Below are 21003 nucleotides of genomic sequence, written 5' to 3'. Positions count from 1 at the left end.
GACCAGGCAGTGATGTCATGACGGGGACAGAAGTCTCGTTTATCAGACAGCTACTAAGCACAATGTCTCCTGAATGACTCTGGACCTGGAGTCAGGAAATTGTTGGTCAGCTGTGTCTGACTCTTCATGACCCTGTGGACTACATGGCATGCTAATGCTGTCCATGGGGTTTCTTGGCAAGGATACTGGAATGGTGTTTGCCATTTTCTTCTCCAGTAGATTAGGCAAATAGAGGTTAAGTGACTTGCCAGGGTCACAACAACTAGTAAGTGTCTGAGGCCCACTTTGAAACTCAGGTCTTCCTGACTCCAGGCCCAGTGCTCTATCCACTGAGTCACCTTGCTGCCTCGTCAGGAGTCAGGAAGGCCTGAGTTCAATTCCTGCCCCAGACACTTACTGGCTGGTGATACTAGACAAGTCACCTAGCCTTCCTGTGCCTCAATTTCTCATCTGGAAAATGAGGAGGGCTGAACTCAATCATTTCTAACATATCGTCTAGCTCTGCATCTGTGTCTATGGTCAATATTATTTGCCTTTTCTTTCTCTTTCTGTTGCCCTCATCCACTTTCATAGGGATATTCAATTCTACATGCTATAAATTATAAAAGAATTATAGGCCCAGGGCCTATCAAAAAACTTCAGCGACTGCTCCCTGCCTCACCTATTTCTATCAAAATTAGGATCTGGGGTTTAGATTTAGCTAGCATTTATCAGCCTGTTAAGGTTTCCAAAAGCTCTTTTCATATGTTATCTGACTTGATCCTTACTTGGGAGGTAGGTGCTATTTTGACCTTATTTTACAGATAAGGAAACTGAGGCAGGCAGAGGTGAAGTAACTTGCCCGGGTCACACAGCCAGAGTCTGAGGCAAGATTTGAACTGAGGTCTGGCTGACTCCCAATCCGGCCTCTAACTACTGTGCCTACCAAGTCACATCTGAAGTCATACTGTCACACAGTGAACTGTGTTTCCTGCAGACGAAATTGTGTTAGTTACTAATAATTTGCTTCTTATAAACAAAAAAACCTCCTTCTTGTCAATATTTGGCTTCCATTTCAGCTTTTCCTAAGCTAGATGCTGCATTTCTGGTTTCTTCCCATCCTTGATTCCAAACAAGAAGTTCACCTTCACTCACAGGGGTAGAAAGACAACTGAGAGCGGGCAGAGAGGCATGGTGGTTAGAGTCCTGGACTCGGAGCAGGAAGACGTCAGTTCCTATTTGGTGCTATCTGCTTATTCATCTGGGGTGACTGAGCCTCAGTTTTCCTTTGTAAAATAGAGATAATAATAACTGCAATAATAATGAGCATTTATATAACACTTTACAAAGTGCTTCTCAAACATCACCCCACAGGTTGTCTGAGGCTCAGACGTGATAATATGCGTCAAGCTCTTTGCATTATTAAAAGGATGGGGATCAGGTCTATAGGCATCGCTTTTCTCTCTCTTTCATCCCAATCCAAATGGTCTTAAAAAATGATGTATTAGATACCCAGCTAGAAGAGGAGACAGAGCCATGAGTGTGGAAAGCAAGTAAACAAGTCATAATGAGTCTGTCCATGAGTGTGTTTCGGGGTCACAGGCTATTTGGTCGGACCCGCCTATGGAATTTTCATCACCATTTGGACCAAGGCTGCATTAGCAGCTCCTATCCCCACCCCCCCACACACACACACACAAAAGAGGCAAGAATTGGTAAATATTTCATTAGGTTAAAGCTCCGTGACTAGCTTGTTGCTTACTTGCACTCATTCAGTCTCTTGCTTTCAGCTGGGGGTAGATTAGGGAAAGGTATCATCAGAGGTAGCCCTGAAGCTCGAATTCTGAAAGAAGCAAGAGATTCTAAGAGATGGGGAGGAGGGAGTGCACTCCCAGGATGAGGGGCAGGCCAATGCAAAGGCATGGAGATGGAAATGGATATCACATCTGAAGAACCGCAAAAAAGGCCTGTCTGACTAGACTACCGAATGCAGAAAGGTATGTAATGTATGATGAGGCTGGAAAGCTAGGTTGGGTCCTGAGTGTGGAAAACTACAAGACAAACAGAGGAGGTTATACTTGACCCTAAGATCAATCGAAGCAATTGAGGTTGCTGAATAGGAAGGGAGGGACATGGACAGACCTGCAATTTGCTACATTTAGGGAAAAATCACTCTGGTAGAGTCCTGTAGAGGAAGGGCTGGAGTGGAAAGAGGCTTTAGAATTAGAAGGCTATTTTATACAGACCTGTACTAGTGTGAGGGCTATGAGAGGTGAGAAAATGAGATGAATATGAGATGTTGCTGAGAGAGAAACAACAAAAATTTGGATAAATGGGGTAAAAAGTTGAGGAAGGGACGAAAAAAGAAAACAAAGCATTCATTAATCACCAGGAACTGAGCTAAGTGCTATACAATATTATCTCACTGGATCCTCACAACAATCTCTAGAAGGTAAGTGCTATTATCATCCCCCCCCCACTTTTACGAGGAGAAAACTGAGGCAGTGAGAGGTTAAGTGATTTGCCCGAGGTACACAAATAGGAAATTACATGAGGCCAGGGAACTCGGTCTTCCCAACTGTAGGCCCGGCACTCATCCACTGTGCCACCTAAGCTGCCTGAAGTGAAAGATATCGTCCTACTCACCCCCTGAGGATATCCCTCGTTTTGAACCAGGATGATGGGCAGGATGGTGGTGCCCTTGACAGAAAACAGGATGTTCAGAAGAGGGGAAGGAAGGCTGGTGGGGAGGAGGAAGGAAAAGACAACGAGATCCAGAGAGGTCGGTGACTTACCCAGGGTCTCAGAGCTAGTCAGGTACAGAGCCGGGCCCCAGAACCTCGGGGGATCTTCCCAACACAGTACCCAGGGTACTGTGAGGTTCATCTTGGGGTAAGTAGGCTACTTACTGAGAATTCTTTGTATTCACCAGGCTACTTTCCCTTTGGATCTCTACCCCAGAAATGTCACCCATTTGAAGAAAAAGACTACAAAACTCAACTCTTCTTCTGTAGCCACTACTAGCCATGAATATAAACATGATGCTCTTACTAGTTTATCTGAATCTACCTACTGGAAATTCATTCTTTTTTTTTTTTTAAATCATAATAAGGCACACTGACAAAAACCATCATGATACAGAATGCGTTCTTGGGTTTGCTGGGAAACTCATTTCAGGCAACGTCCAACTAGGCGATTTCTTTCAGAAAAAAACAAACAAAAACCCCGCCTGCCATAGCCAGAAATCTCTGCTGTTGTCTCAACACATCGCTTTTGCCATAAAAACCTAACAGACTGAGACCATGTCTTGAGAAAACTAAAACCTGTAGATTAAGGTGAAGAAACAAAAGGGTAGTCACTTAACCTTGCTTGAGTTGAGAAGCAGCAGCCTTGACATTCCCACCCTCCCCGGGCTACCTGGGTCACAATTCCAAGCCCTCTTACCTGCTTTTGGAAATCAGCTTCGGCCAAATGGATGCTTAGTTGTGGTCAGGAGAATCACAGGGTGGGAGAAAAGGAGGTGCTGCCCTGTGGAAAAAATATAACCCAATCACACACATGGAAGAGGGTGGGAAAAGAGGGTGGCACCTCTGCCAGCTTCAAATCCTGAGGAAAGCTCTGTCTCGTCATCCCTCACAGTGTTCCAAGAACAGCTGGCTCCCCCACAGGTCCAGAAATACCTGTGTTTCTGGCAAGCCCAAAGGGAACCAGCACCTGGGGGGAAGAGGACAGTGAGGTGGTGATGCTTACTCAGCATTTCCGGCAGAGAATCAGGTCAGCCAGCCTGGTATCACACACACCCAGGCCAGCAGGAGGCCCAGGCCCAGAGTGAATCACTCTAGGACAGCTGATTGACAGATTTCCAGGTTCAAGAAGATTTAGTTCCACCCCACACATGCCCAAACCCAAACCCAAACAAACAAAAAAGCTGGAAATCAGTACTTAATCTCTCTGTGTGCTTACGTATTACATCTTGTAATTTTATCTTACATACATCACACGATTTACATATAAAATACCCTTTGCTGATAGATCTGCAAAACCTACCAGCCAGCGCCAAATTTCTGCTAGCCCCATCAAAATTTCTACCAGCTCATAAACCCGCCCAAACCTAATCATGATAAAGAAAGTTTTCTAAATGCACCTCCCTTTCCCTTCTTTGTCCAGGTGGGGGAATTATGGGAATTAAATGCCATATACACTTTCAGACTCATGCTTACTCATCATAGGTTGCTTTTGTTGAACTTCTTTTCCTCTTTTTAATGTTTTGTGACAGGAGAGGAGGAAAAAGAGACAAGACCAGAAATTAAGGTGATGTAAAGTCCAAAGAGTAATAAAGTTAAAAAACCCCACAACATTGTCTGCCTGTCGTGTATACCCCCTCTCTTCTCTCACCTTTCCAAAGTAACCTAAAGCCATCAGAGGAATCACAGCACCATAGATTTGGAACTGGAGAGGACCTTGGGGGGGGGGTCATCTAATCCAACCCCCTCATTTTACAGATGAGGCAACCAAGGCTCAAAGCAATGAAGTGACTTGGTCATGGTGACACAACTAGTAAACGTCAGAGTCAAGATTTGAACTAGGTCTTCCTGATTCCCAGGTCAGCACCCTATCTACTGTGCCCCCCCTCTCATTCTATGCCAACAAACAAACCAAACCAAACCAAATCTATGTGCCAGGGACAGGACAGAGGTAGAGCTAACCAGTGTCTGCATGCTCTCCTAGGCAACTGGGGGGAGGGGCAGATCACTAAAATACATGCAGAAGGCCACAAGATTAGGGTCCCTGCTCCCCCACTGTTCTTTCTTTTGTCCTACCACGTAAAGCAAGGGATTTATAGTCAGCCTACCCCCATCTTCTAAATGGGAGTCACCAAAACAGGAAACAGGTGTTGAATTCTCACCTCACACTTAGCTACCTACTATGGGCAAGGCACGGTGCTATGGTCTACCACTCACTGTGTCTACACAAAAGGCTAGCTCTGCTCAAGTTTGCTACCAATGGCTAAGAAAGATGCTCAGTCCTGAGGAGGTGAAGTGACCTAACCCTTCCCTAAGGTAAATCCCAATCTCCTGTCTGCCTACTCAATCTGTTTAATGGGTTTTAATGTGCAGAGCCCGAACTGAGGCCTGGCCCCACAGCTGATCATTCACCAGCAGCATCAAAACATGCCACTTTCAGGACAGCCCCCCATGCATAATAATGAATGCTTTTTTATTCCCCTCAGTGTCAAAACTCTAAGATCCCAAGGAGCCTAAGAAATCTGCCCTCCCCCCAAGGCCCTGAATCCTTCTGAGCGTAAAAGAACTAGTCTTCTACTTCTGAAGGGCTCAGTTTCTGCCAACATGACCAATTATCCTCTCCTGTTGATGTGGCCCTAAGCTAAGAACCAAAAAGGCACACTGTGCATTCATGACAGAAGGGACGAAATGGCCCTTTCCATGCTTCTCAAGGCACCGGCTTCTTTTTCCCTTGTCTCGAATCCATGACCCGTCGGCCAAACTCTCTTGTCTACCCTCACCCAGAGTTTTTTGAAAAGCAACTGACACAGGCCAGGAAAGTCTTCCCAAACTGGGGAGGGGGTTTGGAAGGTGGGAAGAGGAGGAGCTAAGGAATAATCCTGACATTTCTGCTTCTGGTTCCTGTTGGTTAGTGATAACTGAGTACGTGCAAACTAACCTATTTTAAACCATCCAAAACTAGAGGCTGGCCCCCTTAGATATCTGGTCCTTTGGTCACTTTTACCATCCCCTAGTCATCCAGGCACCCACATAGGCCTACACCACTGACCTGCTCCCCCTTACCTAGACCAGCACAAAATGGAGGCCTGGATCTCTATCCTGAGATCTTCCGGAATCCTGGCTTCAGTCATTCAGGAAACTAATTCATTCATTGTTAGGACTCCCACTCCTGGGCCCAGCCCAGATGACTGGAAAATGAGTATATACAAGGTAGGCCATTTAGCCCAGTGCACCCATTGGCTGGCTCTCTCCCTCCCTCTTGGAAACTTCTTCCCTATACGTGTTTTCTTCCTTATGAGAATATCAGCTCCTTAATCTTTGCCATCCTAATACTTAGCATAGCACCTGACACAGTAAGCATTTAATGTTTTCTCATTCATATATATAAGCTCATTAAAATGATATTTATTGACCATCTTTTCTGAGCATTAAACATGTTGCTTGACATTGTGAGGGATACAAGTAAAATGTGTAATCTCTTGCAATCAAGGAAATTGTCATCTTGATGAAAAGACAAAAATGCATGTGAAAGTTATGTATATATTATCATATTTTTATGTGCTAAAATGAGTGTCACAGGCATTCTGAAGAGGAAGCAATAAATACAGATGGAAATTTTAGAAGTAGGCCTTCTGGAGAAAGTGGGGTCTTGACCTGAACTTGAAAGAAGAAGAAATGTAACAGATGGTAAAGAAAGAGTCAAGGCAGAGATAGTCAAAGGCATCAAGTGCTCTAAAAAAGAGGAAAACAAAGGCTGGGGAGAGATGCTGAGATGCAGTGAGGATGTGGTGGACTCCAGCTTCTGTAGAGAGGTAGGGGACGAAGCTAGACTGCAAAGGTTGGGGTGGAACTGCTGCTGGTCTGTGTGGTGCCTGCACACACTCTGTGTCAAACTATGCTAAGTCCAAAGGCAGCAATCACGGGACACCCAGAATGGGGCTACTAGGATCACTCAGGGCTCCAGAGGTCCTCTCTTCCCCCATGATCATCACTTGATATTCATTCAGCCAGACTCAATTGGCCTTATAAGGGGGTGGTACAGGTAGTACAAAAGAGTCCCTTAAAAGTCTGACACACGGGGCAGCTAGGTGGCGCGTGGATAAAGCACCGGCCCTGGATTCAGGAGTACCTGAGTTCAAATCGGCTCAGACACTTGACACTTACTAGCTGTGAGACCATGGGTACGCTCACTTAACCCACATTGCCCCACAAACACAAACAAAACAAACAAAAAAAGTCTGACACACAATTTAGAACTAAGCCCAAAGGGCTATGGGCTGTGCATACCCTTTGACCCCAGTAAGACCACTACTAGGTCTGAATCCCAAAGAGATCATAAAGAGGGAACGGGACACACACGTACAAAATCTTTATAGCAGCTCCTTTCATGGCGGCACCCAAAACACTGGAAATCAAGGGGATGCCATCAATTGTCTGGAATGGCTGAACAAATTATTGGCATATTTATGGTAATGTGAATAACTATCGTGCTGTAAGAAATGAAGAGCAGGCAGATTTCAGAAAAACCTGAAGACTTACGTAGACTGATGCTGAGTGAACGTGAGCAGAACCAGGAGAACATTGTACACAGTGACAACAACATTGTGCGATGATCAGCTGGCTCAGCTGTGACAGACTTAGCTCTTCTAAGAAAGACAAAGATCCCAAGACAATTCAAAGGACTCATGATGAGAAAATGCCCTCCACATCAGAAAAAAAAAAAAATCCGAACGCAGATTGAAAAACATACTGTTTCCACTTTTGTTGGGGTTTTTTTCTTTTTGAGTTTTCCCCTTTTGTTCTGCTTTTTCTTTCACAAATGACTAAAGCAGAAATATGTTTAATGTGATTGTACATATATAACCTATATCGGTTTGCTTTCTGTATTGGGGATGGAGGAGTGAAGGGAGGGGGAAAGAAAAATTTGGAACTAAAAATCTTATAAAAACAAATGTTGAAAACGATCTTTATATACAACTGGAAATAATAAATACTTTATAATTAAAACAAAGAAAATATATAATTTTTTAAATCTGCAGCACATCTCTCACCAGTCCATAACAGAATCCAGGGGAAAGTGGGATTGGTGAATCAGGTCATTCACAGCTTCTGAAAGTCTCTTTGCTAGAGTCTTCAAGATGTTCCCCCTTTGGCTATAGGGGAAGCTTTGTGATGGCTCCACGTGGAGCTCAGCCTTGAGTCTGGAACCTGCCTGTCTTGCCTCTTGATGCAGACACTGCTATCTCAGGGGACTCGGGGGAGCGATACTAGGATGCCATGGGAGATCCAAATCCTCTGGATTTTTTCAAGCTCCAAGGGCCCTCCTCTGACAAGAGGCACAGGAAGGAGGTCAAAGTCAAGTTCAAGGCTCTCTGCCCTCTGCTCTCCCCCAGCAGTTCTTTCTTAAGTGTTTGGCTAGAACTCTCATTTCCCTAGGAGTTTATATAGACCCCAGAAGTGTGCCCAAGTCCCTCAGACAATCTAAATAGACTTTTTGTCACATGAAGGGGAGCTGTACAGGCTAAGTCACCACTTAGTGATCAATCAGATGTGCTTTTACTTAATCAATTTTGTAGCAAGGATTCTTATCTCTTACTTTAGAAGTAAGTTTAGGCTGACCCCCACCTTCACATCTGAAGAAGAAGAAAGAGAGAGGTGCTAGTGAAGGGGCATAGGAGAGCCAAGAGAAGGGCTTTTCAAGTGGCTGCTGTTATGATCTCTGTGTGTATAAAAAAAAATTTCCCTTTTATTTTCAGTTCCAAATTCCCTCCCTCCCCTCTCCCTCCTCTTGGTGACCCTTGAGAAGGCAAGAAATATTATACCCTTCATACATATGAAGTCATACAAAACACACTTCCAGTGTTAGCCATGTTGGGGGGGGGTGAAAGCAAGAAAATGAAGAAAGTGAAAAAAAATTGCTTCAATCTGCACTGACAGATCAGTTCTCTCTGTGGAAGTAGACAGTATTTTTCATCATGGGTCCTTTGGAATGTCATGGGCCACTACATTGTTGTTGTGTGGATATTTGAAGGTGAAGAAGCTGGAAAATGAGGCTGAAGAAGAGGATAACTAAGAAAGAGATCCATCAGGGGCTCCGGAAAGGACAGCATCTAAGGACTCAAGTCACAGAGAAAAATCTGAATGTAGCCCTGAAAGGACATGTGAAAAGACTGGATATGTCTCCTCCTTTGGGAATGGGATGAAGGGAGGACAGAAGTAAACAGAGTAGACTGAGGTGGAAGGGAAGGTAGATGAATGGGTCTCATCGATACAGAACTAGGATGGGGGGGGGTGGAGAGGGAATGGAAGGAAGCTTGATGACAACAGAAAACATCTGAAGCAAGTCCTGTGAGCAGTGGAGCAGGGAATTCAGTGGTGTGATCAAGCCAGATAGCATGACTTTCTAGGGAACTGGGGCTTCCAACAAAATGTCTTTCACCAAAGTGCATACGGTAGCACCTGGGAGCTAGATGGATTCTTTAGCTTATGGGGAAATCCATGGTGGCACACATGGCAATGCTCATCAAATCATAGCTCACAAAAAAACCCACCAAGCACTCTTTAGGTTTAAGGCAGAGATTACTCTGACCAACATGCCCTTCCTTGGTGGTAGGGCCCAAAAGGCTGTTCTTTTCTTTTCTTTTTTTTTTTTTGGCAGGGCAATGAGGGTTAAGTGACCTGCCCAGGGTCACACAGCTAGTAAGTGTCAAGTGTCTGAGGCCAGATTTGAACTCATTTCCTCCTGAATCCAGGGCCGGTGTTCTATACACTGTGCCACCTAGCTGCCCCAAGGGCCGTGCTTTCTATAAGGAGCGTGATTACAGTATCCACCAGTAAATAAACATGAGGGAAGCCCCCATGTGCCAGGCACTTCACTAAGAGTGCTGGGGATACAAAGAAAGAAAGAAAAAAGGCAGTCCCTGCCCTCAAAGGGCTCAAAGTCTAATGAGGGGGACAACATGCAAACAACTCTGTCCAAACAAGTTACAGACAGGACAGATTGGCAATAATGGACAGAGGGGAGAGGTTAGCATTAAGAGAGATTGGCAAAGGCTGTTTATAGCTGGGACTTAAAGGAAGCCAGGGAAGCCGGAAGGTGGAGATGAGGAGGAAGAGAATTCCAGACATGACAGAGAGCCAGAGAGAATGTCCGGAGTCAGGAGATAGAGTGTCCAGGGAGATGCAACATCACATATCATTAGTCTTCAGTGGGGAGCCATAGCTTCATAGCTAGGGGAGTAGAATACATGCTTTGATCAAGGACCCTCTTATTGAGGAATTCACTGCTCCCACAATGAACCCTCACTTGCTCACTACCAGGAGGTAATCCAAGAGGCTCAGCTTCTGCTCTCCCCTAATCCTCTCTGGAAGACTACTTCCCAAGGAGTAGGCCACCACACTTAGAGCCGCTACCACTCACCAAAATAAACCCCTCAAGCAGGAAGGATCAAAGGAGAAATCGATCCCCTTCCCACACAGATTTTTCTTTTTTGCCTTATCCCAGAGAGTATTCAGGCTGTGACCAGGTTGTACAAAAAGTAGCAAAGGAAGCCACTTCAATTCACACACGTCCCCCCTGTTAATAGCACTCAAGTATATATATGATCACTGACAAGAGGTCTGATTTTATTTCATTAGACCCTTAGAGAAAACAGGAGCTAAGATCACTGTGGAACAGTGTCTGGAGGATCGAGGGCAGGGGGGAGTGAACCCAAGGTGTGAAGGGACTTGGTCAGGAAGGACACTTGTTACCTAGCTGTCAGGATTAGAAAGCCACAGAAATAGGAGTTGGAAAGCTGAAGAAAAATGCAGTGGGAGTGTACTGATGCTGCGTGAAGTGAGCAGAATGAGGAGAACACTGTACACAGTAAGAGCAACAGTGTTCGATGATCAACTGTGATAGACCATGCAAAAGGGCTCATGATAGAAAATGTTCTCCACGTCCAGAAAAAAGACCTGCAGAATCTGAATGAAGCTTGAAGCATACTGTTTCCACTTTTTGTTGTTGTTGTTTTTTCTTTTTTGAGGTTTTTCCCTTTTGTTCTGATGCTTCTTTTACAACATGACTAATGCAGAAATATGTTTAATGTGATTGTACACACATAATCTATATCAGATTGCTTTCTGTTTGGGGAGGGAGAAAAATTTGGAACTCAAAATCTTATGAAAACAAATGTTGAAAACTATCTTTACATGTAACTGGAAAAATAAAATACTATTAAGATTGGAAAAAATGCAGTGGGAAAGCTCAACATCTCTGCCTAATTCTTCCCTATCAGTGTCAAGGAGGCCAGGCTGAGGGGTGCAGAGAAATGTTAGTGCCCCCCAAAGGAGGGCAAATTTTGAAAATTAAACAGGTGAGGCTGGACCAAATTTTTCTATTTTACCTACTCTTCTCCCTTCCCCCACACCCTATAAAAAGACCTCAGAGCCAGAGAATTCAGAGAACAACAAAATGAAGCAGAAAATGGAAATGTGGCCTCCTGCTGGGATCTCACCCACCAGGTGGGCAGCACCTTAAGAGCTTCAAGGCAGCTCTGATACTCTCACAACATCAAACCCAGAAAACCAGAGAATGGCCACATATCCTGCTCTCAGTAATTAAACTTCAATCATCAATCCTCAGACCTCATGAGTAACCCCACCCCACTGCCCATGATAATTCCATAGTTCTTAGACGCATTAATATCGATCACACAAAATTTGGGATTGAGCTGCATTCAGCACCTCACAGTATTTTTAGTAGATTTACTATTGGTCTTTCTTACAAAATGGTAGCACGGGGGCTGCTAGGTGGTGCAGTGGGTAGAGCACCAGCCCTGGATTCAAGAGGACCTGAGTTCAAATCCGACCTCAGACATTTAACACTTACTAGCTGTGTGACCCTGGGCAAGTCACTTAACCCCAATTGCCTCACTAAAAAAAAAAAAAAAAAGTAGCACGTACAAGCAGTAGCAGCACAATCTGGGGACTTGGCTTGGAGGTACAAAATGTACCCTGTTGAGGTCACTGACTCTAATCCATTCCTGGAGGGCAGGGGCAGGGGAAATGATCCCCCACCCCCACCCCGCAACAATTGCATGAAGCAAGATAGGAGGGGAGGAGGGAGGAACTCATCCAAGATGATCTAATTAAGATCATAGAAATAGAGCCTAGTCCTGTGAGCTCACTAGTGTAGGGAGCAGTTGGTGAGGAACTTTATCAACCAATGTAGAGAAGCACCTTCTTTGCAATTTATACTCTTAGCTGCATAAAGCATGGAGAAGTGAAGTGACCTGCCCAGAGTCAAAAAGCCAGAATGTGCATATCTGTATATATTCTAGCTCCTGTTGCAGACACTGACCTCATCTGGTCCAGGGATGCTACTAAGATGTCTATATGACAATAGGAACTCCTCCAAAGTTTTGAAGGTTTTCATCTGGTCAATGGAAGTGAGGAGGGATGGCAGAGGAGGCCAAGATCAGGCCAAAGTGCTTCCCTTCCCTCACTCTGAACAACTCCTTTTCAGGAGACTTAGGGAGGATGGCACTTCACTCACTGTTGGCTGGAATCTCTATGTCCCAAGTTTTATATTAGTCTATTCCTGATCAAGTTTCCTCAACTGATCTGGACAAAGTCACTCCGCTTCATGGAATGGCTCTTCAGAGGTATTTAAATTTATCAAGGCCTTTTCAAACTTAGTTGTAATGCTTTTAAGTAACTTGATTCAACTAAGATGAATTCTATGCATTTAAAGCATCAGGACACAGCATTGTTAATTACTTAATTTAGGTAGTATGCAGTCATTTATTGATTATTGAATTTACCCTCCCCTTTATTTAAAACCTATCATCGGGGCATATAGGTGGCACAGTGGATAGAGTACTGGCCCTGGATTCAGAAGGACCTGAGTTCAAATCCAGCCTCAGCCACTTAACACTTACTAGCTGTGTGACCCTGGGCAAGTCACTTAACTCTAATCGCCTCACCAAAACAAACAAACAAAAAAAACCCCACCTATCATCATGTATGATAATGTAAAACATTACCATATTTGTCATTTTATACAAGAAAACCTGATTAAAGATGAAAGAAAGTGAGAAAAAAAAAAAGCCAGCATGTGCCAGAGGTAAGACTTGAACCCAGGTCTTCCTATCTTGAGGGTTAACTCTCTCAATCCACTATGACATATTGCCTCTCATGTACAAAATAGATACAAAAAGAATCCAAAGTCATTTGACAACAAATATGGGCATGTACTAACCACAGGGCTGGGGAAGGATCCCAAAAGGTTTTGTGTGTATAGAAGGTGGGATCTGGCAGGAGCAGGAATTTACCACGTTGTTGGCAGCTGTGTCCTCGTCTGCAAAGGGGGAACAAGAAGCCTTATGGCGCCTAACTCTCAGGGTGGTGGTTGAGAAGCTCAAATGAGATCATTGGCACATCTTAGAGCCAGCTCTAAATGTCAGCAACTATTCCATGGGTGCTTCTGCCCACGGCAAAGCACACAGTGCCCCGGCGAGGGCACAGCCTCGATCAGAGGGGATGAGGAGGCAGCCAGGACAGAACATACACCTCTATTCCAACACAGGATACTGGACAGGAAGAAAAGGAAAGAACAGCTGGCATTTCCCCACCTCCATGAAGATTAAGCTGTCCAGCACACTTCCTCGGGTGGGGCTCTCTGGAGGGAAGACCAGCCAGAGTCAATATTACTTAAGAGTCACAAAGGAAATATCCCAGCTGCAGGAAGATCTTGCTTTAGGTAACTTTAAGGGTCTGTGTGTATGAAGACATGCATGTACAAATGTGAATCTACACTGGAGGTCTCTGTGAAGGGCTGGCGATGAGAAGGCAAGTTCCCAATGCTGCGGTCCTGTTCACATGCTAAGACGGCGCTTCCACGGAGCAGTTGTCCTCCTGATCTGGGCCTAATTTAGAATGAAGGCACTCTTCATAGTTTGCTCTCTTGTCAAGCCCTAAACCACACAAAGCCCACCTTCTGACAGCTCAGAAGAAAAACTGGCAAGCCAGCTGGGCCCGAGGCAGCATCCCCGCCCCCAGCAGCACGCCAATGGCCGCAGGCCAGCCTGCCTGAAGAGGCAAGAGGCTGCAGCTCCAGAAGCAACACCACACCAAGGGTAGCCATTAGTCTCTCGTTGTAGCCCAAAGGAATTCAGTGGTTCCACCCCTGCTCACAAGTGGGTGAGCCAGGAGAGAAGGAAAACAAGGCAGCTCTCTGCTTCACTGATTTAGAAGGATACCCCCCCCCCAGCACAGCTGGAGCCCTGAACTCTGGCAGAGCTAAAGCATGAAACCTGAAGTCAGGAGCCACAAATTCGCTCCAATTCAATCTGACTTGTGCCTTCATTCTGCCATGGGAAGTCCATGGTAAGGGTAGATTGCTCATCTCCCCAACATGCTATTGATTAATGGCACAACCTTCCACCCTAATTCCTGTTGCCTCCCATTCTGGGGGTGACATTCACCCAATAATGCACATTTGGAATCCTATCACCTTCAAAAGTCGTCCAGGTTTTTTCATTAGCCAATGTCAGGGGGGGAAAAGACCCATGGGATGGGTAACTGGGATCCCTTCTTGTTCCAGGCTATAGCTTACATTCAGATTGCACTTAAGGGTTTACAACCATCTTATGAGATGGGTAGGTTCTTACCCCCATTTTACAGATGAGGAGACTGAGGGTCAGAGAGATGAAGTGCCTCACCCATGATCATACAGGCAATAAGCACTGGGTCAAGAATCTGAACCCAGGTCACTCCTGATTTCAAGCCCAGGCTTCCTTCAACCACACCACTTGGCTTCTCTAATCCAGAAGCTAGGACTCCTCCACAGTGTGCTGATAGCCCTTGAGAGAGATTCTGGTTCTTCTGTGTGAGGCCAAGTCCATTAAATCTCAAGCTGAAATCAACCCTGGGTTGGAAAGTCAGTCCCAAAAGCGCTCTCAGGAGGAGGCCCTCCATAGACATAAGTCGCATATGACGGATGTCGCCCCTCGGGAATTAACTAGGATAGATTTTATGTATTAGAAATTCCATCCACCCTGCCCACTTAGATTCATGCTCTGTTCCCCTTCCTTCTCCCCCAAATCACAGTATTAAATCAGAAATATCAAAACAAAAACAGGAAAGGAAAAAGAAGAGTTGATGCTATTTACTTATGGGGAGGAGACCATTCAAACTTCCCACATGCTGAATCAATGTGTTTACTTAGGACTGGTGACAGTCACACAGGAGCAAGCCTTGTTTTCTACTGGGGGAAGATGCACAAGTTGGAGCCAGCCGCAGCATGGCCTGTTGCCCAGCTGCCCAACACTGCTGAGGAGCATCCAATTACAGGGCCCCCTCCCCACTTTCTGCCTCTCTCCACTCCACTCCCCCCACTGCTTTTCCTCCAGTAAAGTTTCCTATAATTAGTTCAAATAAACAAGCTTCCTGCACTGAGTTCATTGCATTCCCCTAAGAATCACAGCAACTGGGAAACCCTCCAGCTTCCTGTTGGGAGGATTAGGTCATTAAATCAATTGGGTCGCCTGTAGGATGAGTGCTCAGCCGTCAGCTCCCTGGTCAAAGACTCAGCTCCATGCATGCAGCAGGCCAAGGACCATCTCTCTCCCCAAAAGCCTCCTCTTTCGGTAAACCTGAAGGACAGAAGTGAGACTACCTACCCTGAGGATCCTTGCCCTATAATCTTGCTGTGGATCTCCTTATCAGCAATAACAGGGCACTTATACACATGCACATTTCTCCTGCAGAACAGAATGAAGGGTTCCTGAACAGCAGACAACCAAAAGACAAAGCTGAGGAGCTTTTTCTTTTTAAAGACAGGAGTGAGATTCATTAAAAAATCCTTAGACTAGAGGCCTTCATGCTGTTGGCATGAGCACTATTTATTAGCAGGAATACTGTGGGGGTGTATGTATCACACAGACCCACAGATCCATGATTCTTTTAATGTGGGTATGACCAACAACGGTACAGATCACAGCTCATCCTATCCAACCCTTGTCCTTGTCCTCCCATCAAAGCACCAGCATGGTAGGGGCCCTTCAAGTTCTCTTGACCTTGCTTACCAATAGAGCATACCGGCTGTCCACTGGCTGATTAGACCTTACTAGCCTAGCATGGGCAGTCCATCATTTTTTCCCATCATTCGTCTCTCTGACAATCTCCTCCAGGCCACTTCTCCAGCACAATTCCTCACTGGCCACATGCTTTAGCTTGTTCCCACCCACTGCACCCCTCTCTTCAATGCCCTCTGAGTGATCCTCAACTTCAACCCCTCTTAAAAATTTTTATTTATGAACTTAATCATCAAGCTCAAACATTTCAATACACAAAGAACAAAAAAGGTTGCACGTGAACCTGTGAACTTCTGTTATGTGGTTTAAGGTAGCCGTTACTACCTTACTAACCTAAATTAACTTAAAGTCACCCCATTTGGTTCCTTTTCTCAACTTTGTTTCTGTGTATTCTGAAAATGTTTTATTGCCACTGTTCCTTTTTTTTTTTTTTTGCTTCTCACATCTCAGTGACAACTCTTCCCCTTCCCCCAACCCCTCCCAACAAATACAGTTAAGGCACTGCACTTCCATTCAGCAGAGACTCTAGTATTCTGTCCCTTTCAACTACACAAAATCATGAAAGAACATTGGTGTGAGAGAGAGGCCTTGGTTTCAGATTGGGGGGGGGGGGCTCCTTAAAAAACAGTACCACTTGGGGCAGCTAGGTGGCGCAGTGGATAGAGCACCGGCCCTGGATTCAGGAGTACCTGAGTTCAAATCCGGCCTCAGATACTTCACACTTATTAGCTGTGTGACCCTGGGCAAGTTACTTAACCCCAATTGCCTCACCCCCCCCAAAAAAAACAAACAAAAAAACCCAGTACCACTGGATCCTAAGGGCAATCTGGCCCCTCCTCCCCTGTGCAAGACAAAGACGTGTCAAACACTGGGCCGAACCAGATTAAGATGTAATTGGGGAATACTTAGCAAAATAAACAAAAATACAATAGCACATGGATAATATTCCATTTTAAAGCTCAGTCAAGATGAGGCCTGCAGAGATCTTGAAGTATGAATGAGTTTGACACTCGGCTACCCAACTGCATGACACAGTCTGTATGATCCCACTTGGATTTTTCACTGTGAATGATCATGTTGAAGTGCTCTGAATGATTAAGGAATGGGTCTAATTAAGATATTTAGGAATAAATAATGATGATGGTTAGCATTTATATACCATTTTATGGCTTACAAAACATTTTGCAAATATTACCTGATTGGATCTTCACAAGAACCTTGGGAGGTAAGTGTTATTATATAACCCCCAACATACAGAAAAGGAAATAGAGGAGGGCAGAGGTGAAGTGACTTGCCCAGGGTCACATAATGAGTAAGTGTCTGAAGTTGGATTTGTAATCAGATCTTCTTGACTCCAGGCCCTGAATTCCAACCACTGTGCTGCCTCAGTTTCAGGACTTGCCTCAGCCCAGCATTATCCCACAAAAAGAAGCATCTAAGGGCCTTACTGGTTACAGGTAATCCCTCTATGCTGCATACCCTGCCTGAGAGTGAGTGATAAACCACCTTTGGTAAGCATAGGACTCCCTGTTGTTTCAACTGGACAAAGGCATAATCAGAGGGTAAAACAAAGGAAATTTCTATCCCTTAAAACATGCAAGGAATGCCACGAGTTCAAGCTATGTATGGTAGAATGTACTGGGAGAGAGGCTTTAAGGAAACTTTTTGCTCTATTGAATCATGTTGTTTTAGTTTTTTATAGTCAACAATTCCTCACAGTGAGATCTTGTAATTCTCTATACAGGATTGTGTGACTGTCAAGATGGGGTTGGTTATAGAATTGTTGTTTGTCCTTTGTTCTCGAAGAAGACCATGACACCAGGAGGTTGTCATGACTTGCACTGAATTGGATTTAAGTGAGGGAGGGCTGTCCAAGGTCACCAGCCTCACTCTCTCCTCCAGAGCCATCTGGGTCCAGTGGCAAGATAAATAATAGCAGGACAACCAGAGATGGCCCAGGGATGGTTTTTTTTTTTGGGGGGGGAGGGGTTGGTGAGGCAATTGGGGTTAAGTGACTTGTCCAGGGTCACACAGCTAGTAAGTGTTCAGTGACTGAGGCCAGATTTGAACTCAGGTCCTCCTGAATTCAGGGCTAGTGCTTTATCCCCTGCACCAACTAGCTGCCCCACCCCCCATGTTTTTTAAGGCAATTGGGCTTAAGTGACTTGCCCAGGGTCACACAGCTAGTAAGTGTCTGAGGTGAGATTTGAACTCTGGTCCTCTTGACTTCAGGGCCAGTGCTCTATCCACTGCTCCACCTAGCTGCCCCAGCTATGGAATATCATTTGTGCCAAGCTACCTATTTGGTTCTTATTCCTATGCAGGGAACATTTTTACCAATCAAGACCTCTTTGGGGTTCTTAATGGCCAAGACAGTAGAGCCTAAGCTCTGCCAGGTTTTACCGAGTCAGAAAACCAGAGTGTAGGCCCCCTATCCAACCATGGCTCCATTTGAAGATGACCATCATAGATAGGAATGAAGTCCACCAGGTGATGGGCTTTTTGGCCACAGCTGTCCTTTAAGATCATCAATCAATCAACAAGCATTATTAAGCTCCCACCATGGGCCAGGCATTATTCTAAGTGCTGGAGAGGCAACGACAAAAGTCAAACAGTCCCTGTCCTCAGGGAGCTTACTTTCTCCCCCTCTCATTTGCCCCAAGGGGCAATAAGGGTTAAGGGACTTGCCCAGAGTCACACAGCTAGTAAGTGTCAAGTGTCTGAGACCAGATTTGAACTCTGGTCCTCTTAAATCCAGGGCTGGTGCTTTATCCACTGCACCACCTAGTTGCCCTGGGAGCTTACTTTCTAACAAGGGAGACACTATGTACATAGAGAAGTGTAAACAAAATAAACAAAAGGTAGTTAAATTCAAAGATGCCATCTATTAAGAAGGAGAGAGTGCAATCAATGTGCATTGATGGGAGTCCTGCCTTTGCAGATTTTCAGAATGACTTTAGTATATAGAGACACACAGAGAGTGCATATACACACTACAAGTTTACAGGGAGAAAAACATACACACTGTTTATACACAGATGTGTATGTGTATACATATATGTGTGTATATATTATATATATTTTATATATGTTTCTAGTCTGTTATTAGTTGTGTTCAAATAAGTGCACCTGGTGTTTCACAAGCATAAGCCCTTCCCATTTCTCTCTTCACACTCCCAAATAAATAATCCCAGGAGGAAGGAAATCTCAGCTCAAGACACCCTGTTGGGTAGGACTCAGTTTCCTTCCTCCCCAAGCATTTCACCATTTGATACACGACGTAATTCAAACACAGAAGAAAGTCAGAATCCCCAGGAAGTTTATACAATTAACTGTATATAGTTGAAGCAGGGCACTGCAATCCTATGGCCCAAAACTCTCAACAGATCACAAACCTAGTCTATGCTATATTTTTACTCATGTCTGAGCGGAAGGTGAGGAGCCTGACAGCCTAGGATTGTGGGTACAAGAAGATGAGAACAGACACACAGCAGCAACATGATGAAGAAACAAAAAAAAAAAAAGGACACCAAACCCTTCAAAAGCCCCCTTATGGTTTGTCCTCCCAACTCCAATATTATTTCTGGCCAGATAAGGAACTTTAATATAGGACCACAGGGAGCTAACTTCCTGCTTTGGTATCCAGGCTAAGCCACAAGGCCCCCAGGTGGATACAAGCTCTAGACCTATGCCGTGCCAAACACCCAGAATCAGGCACACCCTGATGAACTGGCTTTAGAAGCCCAATCCTTATTATCCATCAGTAATTATGCTGCCCCGTTCCCAAACTCATGAAACCATTAGTCACCAAATTAAATGGGAGCTGGAGCCTAGGCAGGAATTAGCTTGCAGAAGCTCCCAGGTCAAATGACTCCAGGTTTTATAGGCTAAAAAAGATTGTCTCACTCCCAGAATGAAACCTGGGAGGCTTTTACAAGTCTGGACCTAGAGAGCACACACAGAGTTTGTCCTTCTTACACACAAATTATCAACTGAAAAGAAAAAAACAACAGGATATTAACTTGGTGAAAAGTTAATGTAATTACAATCACGAAGTCATAGAATCTTTGAGTTTAAAGGGACCGTGGTCTCTTAGTCTAACCCCAACCAGAAGCACAAAAGAAAAAAGTTAATTTATCTCTAAGGTAATGTAATGTTCCTCCTCCTGAGGATGAAAGCCAGTCAAAAAACCTCTCTCTAGAACTATATAGCAAAACAAATTTTATTTAGGCCACACGTTTGTTATGCAAAAAATTTCCAGCACAAAAGCAGATGAAAAAGCAGATCTAAGTAGTATTATCTGAAAGTACTTCACCATTGAAAGTGTTCGTTCAAATGTCACTGGTAAACAAGAGTTCTGAACTAGTACAGAACAGCAAGGTCAGCCCCAAGTAAATGTGCTCTTCCCAAAGAAGGTGGCCCTTTCCAGCAGGGGCCAAAGGTCAGGAGGGATCTAGGGATAAAGCACACAGAGGATAGCAGCCAACTCTTTGGAAAAGGGTAAAGTAGAAGATGGGTAGTTTACAATAAAAAAGTCACCCAAGTAGGAACTCCCTGAGCTAAGAGCAAACACAATGCGAGAGGTTACAGATGATGAAGACAAGAGTTGAGGGGAAAGCTCATCAGCAATGGGCAGCCCAGACAAACTGTGGCAGCCCTGCCTCTCTGTGAACTCTGGGGGCTCATCACCGGTACCACAAGCCTACAGGCCCCAGAACTGGACCTGCAAGGTTGTATGGAGTCTGGGAAAGAAAGAAGCCCAGCAAGTGCCTCTTTATCTGGCTGAGCAGCAGAGTGCAGGTAGAGAAAGAATCCCTCTGAGAATTCTACCTGTCATCTGGTGCAAGCTGGACTCCGCTTCAGGGAGCCCTGGAAGGCAACTTCCACACAAGAAAGTACTCAGGGACACAAGTCCACTGATTCCAGCACTGAGGGATCATGGGACCACAGGATCATAGATTTAGTGCCAGGCTGCCGAGATCAGCCCTTTCATTTGACAGAGGAGGACACTGAGGCCCAAAGTGGTGAAATGCCTTGCTCCAAGTTCCCAGGTAGTCGGAAGTGCCAGAGGGGGGTTCTGAGCCCAGGTCCTCCGACTCCAAACCCAGTGTTCTTCTCTGGCACCAGGCTGTCTCCATTAGAGCCCGTCTGCGCCTTCCTTTGGGTCTCCAGCATGAGCACCACGCCTGGCACACAGTAGG

The 21003-nt window shown here is 45.0% G+C and overlaps 1 protein-coding gene across 2 annotated transcripts in view; it reads right to left on the bottom strand.

Moving 5' to 3' along the window:
- Nucleotides 1–21003, bottom strand: part of CTNNBIP1 (catenin beta interacting protein 1) — a 58715-nt gene that overhangs the window by 29044 nt on the left and 8668 nt on the right. Inside the window, exon 2 of one of the 2 annotated variants that reach the window (XM_043995146.1) lies at nucleotides 3424–3507. The exons of the other annotated variant lie outside the window; for it this stretch is intronic. The gene's annotated coding sequence lies outside the window, so the exon portion shown is untranslated. The remainder of the gene's footprint in view (nucleotides 1–3423; nucleotides 3508–21003) is intronic. 2 annotated transcript variants of the gene reach the window in all.

The sequence above is a fragment of the Dromiciops gliroides genome, chromosome 3 (assembly GCF_019393635.1).
Source record: "Dromiciops gliroides isolate mDroGli1 chromosome 3, mDroGli1.pri, whole genome shotgun sequence".
Taxonomy (NCBI): Eukaryota; Metazoa; Chordata; class Mammalia; order Microbiotheria; family Microbiotheriidae; genus Dromiciops; species Dromiciops gliroides.
Note: the sequence above shows the minus strand (reverse complement) of the source record. Positions and strands in the feature narration are given on the sequence as shown.